This window comes from Bos taurus, chromosome 9 (genome assembly GCF_002263795.3).
Source record: "Bos taurus isolate L1 Dominette 01449 registration number 42190680 breed Hereford chromosome 9, ARS-UCD2.0, whole genome shotgun sequence".
NCBI classification, from domain to species: domain Eukaryota; kingdom Metazoa; phylum Chordata; class Mammalia; order Artiodactyla; family Bovidae; genus Bos; species Bos taurus.
This window is the reverse complement of record NC_037336.1, coordinates 68,678,792-68,681,940: the sequence shown is the minus strand read 5'-3', so window position 1 is coordinate 68,681,940 and position 3,149 is coordinate 68,678,792.

Below are 3,149 nucleotides of genomic sequence, written 5' to 3'. Positions count from 1 at the left end.
AGACTATATTGGAAGTAAGACTTTTCATCTCTTACATCTCAAGACCCAGTTTCCCCCATAGTCAGTCTCTCCCATCAGGAACCTTCCATAAACCTCTTACCTTTATCCCACACAGGGCAGACAGAATGAAAACCACAATCACAGAAAATTAATCAACTGATCACAGCTTTGTCTAACTCAAAGAAACTATGAGGCATGCCGTGTAGGGCCACCTAAGATGGACAGGTCATGGTGGAGACTTCTGACAAAACATGGTCCACTGGAGAAGGGAATGGAAACCACATCAGCATTCTTGTATACTGTTCATGTTTGAAAAGGCAAAAAGATATCACACTGAAAGATGAACTCCCCAGGTAGGTAGATGCCCAATATGCTAATGGGGAACAGTGGAGAAATAACTCCAGAATGAATTAAGAGATGGAGCCAAAGCGAAAACAGGACCCAGTTGTGAATGTGACTGGTGATTGAACTAAAGTCTGATGCTGTAAAAAATGATATTGCATAGGAACCTGGAATGTTAGTTCCATGAATCCAGGCAAATTTTAAGTGGTCACACAGGAGATGGCAAGAGCTAACATCAACATTTTAGGAATCAGTGAACTAAAATGAACTGAAATGGATGAAATTTAATTCAGTGACCATTATGTCTACTATTGTGGGAAAGAATCCCTTAGAAGAAATGGAGTAGCCCTCAGAGTCAACAAAAGAGTACAAAATGCAGTACTTGGGTGCAATCTCAAAAATGACAGAGTGATCTCTATTCATTCCCAAGGCAAACCATTCGATATCACAGTAATACAAGTCTATGTTTCAACCAGTAATGCTGAAGAACCTGAAGTTCAACAGTTTGATGAAGACCTACAAGACCTTCTAGAATTAATGCCCCAAAAAGATGTCCTTTTCATCACAGGGGACTGGAATGCAAAAGTAGGAAGTCAAGAGATACCTGGGGTAATAGGCAAATTTGGCCTTGAAGTACAAAATGAAGTAGGGCAAAGGCTAATAGACTTTTGCCAAGAGAACTCACTGGTCATAGCAAACACCCTCTTCCAACAAAACAAGAGAAGACTCTACACAAGGACATCACCAGATGCTCATACCAAAATCAGATTGATTATATTTTTTGCAGCTGAAGATGGGGAAACTCTATACCGTGAGCAAAAACAAGACCTGGAGCTGACTGTGGCTCAGATCATGAACTCCTTATTGCAAAATTCAGACTTAAGTTGAAGAAAGTAGGGAAAACCACTAGACCATTCGGTATGCCATAAATCAAATCCCTTATGATTATACAGTGGAAGTGACAAATAGATTCAGGGGATTAGATCTGAAAGACAGCGTGCCTGAAGAACTATGGACAGAGGTTCATGACATTGTACGGGAGGCAGTGATCAAGACTACCCCCAGAAAAAGAAATGCAAAAAGGCAAAATGATTGTCCAAAGAGACCTTACAAATAGCTGAGAAAAGAGGAGAGCTAAAGGCAAAGGAGAAAAATAAAGATATACTCATTTGAATGCAGAGTTCCAAAGAATAGCAAGGAGAGATAGGAAAGCCTTTCTCAGTGATCAGTGCAAAGAAATAGAGGAAAACAATAGAATGAGAAAGACTAGAGATATCTTCAAGACAATTAGAGATACCAAGGAACATTTCCTGCAAAGATGGGCTCAATAAAGGACAGAAATGGTATGAAGCTAACAGAAGCAGAAGATACTAAGAAGAGGTAGCAAGAATACACAGAAGAACTGTACAAAAAAGATCTTCATGACCCAGATAACCATGATGATGTGATCACTCACCTAGAGCCAGACATCCTGGAATGTGAAGTCAAATGGTCCTTAGGAAGCATCACTATGAACAAAGCTAGTGGAGGTGATAGAATTCCCATTGAGCTATTTAAAATCCTAAAAGATGATGCTGTGAAAGTGCTGCATTCAATATGCCAGCAAAGGTGGAAAACTCAGTAGTGGCCACAGGACTGGAAAAGGTCAGTTTTCATTCCAATGCCAGAGAAAGGCAAGGCCAAAGAATGCTCAAACTACTGCACAATTGCACTCATCTCACATGGTAGTAAAGTAATGCTCAAAATTCTCCAACCCAGGCTTCCAACGGTATGTGAGCCATGAACTTCCAGATGTTCAAGCTGGATTTAGAAAAGGCAGAAGAACCAGAGCATCCACTGGATCATAGAAAAAGCAAGAGAGTTTCAGAAAAACATCTACTGCTTTACTGACTACCCCAAAGCCTTTGACTATGTGGACCACAATAAACTGTGGAAAATCCTTAAAGAGATGGGAATACCAGACCATCTGACCTGTCTCCTGAGAAATCTGTATACAGGTAAAGAAGCAACAGTTAGAACTGGACATGGAACAACAGACTGGTTCCAAATTGGGAAAGGAGTACATCATGGCTGTGTATTATCACCCTGATTATTTAATTTATCTGCAGAATGCATCATGCAAAATACCGGGCTGGATGATGCAGAAGCTGGAATCAAGATTGCCGGGAGAAATATCAATAACCTCAGATATGCAGATGACACCACCCTTATGGCAAAAACTGAAAAAGAACTAAAGAGCCTCTTGATTTGAACGTGAAAGAGGAAAGTGAAAAGGTTGGCTTAAAACTCAACATTCAGAAAACTTAAGATCATGGCATCTGGTCCCATCAGTTCATGGCAAATAGATGGGGAAACAATGGGAACAGTGAGACTTCTTTGGGGGACTACGAAATCACTGCAGATGGTGACTACATCCATGAAATTAAAAGGCCCTTGCTTCTTGGAAGAAAAGTTATGACGAACATGCAGATTAAAAAGCAGAGATATTACTCTTCCAACAAAGGTCCATCTAGTCAAGGCTATTGTTTTTCCAGTAGTCATGTATGGATGTGAGAGTTGGTCTATAAGGAAAGCTGAGCGCCAATGAATTGATGCTTTCAAACTTGTGGTGTTGGAGAAGACTCTTGAGAGTCCCTTGGACTGCAAATATATCAAACAAGTCAATCTTAAAGAAAATCAGTCCTGAATATTCATTGGAAGGACTAATGTTGAAGCTGAAACTCCAATACTTTGGCCACCTAATGCAAAAACTGACTCATTGGAAAAGACCCTAACGTGGGAAAATTGAAGGTTGTATGAAAAGGGGA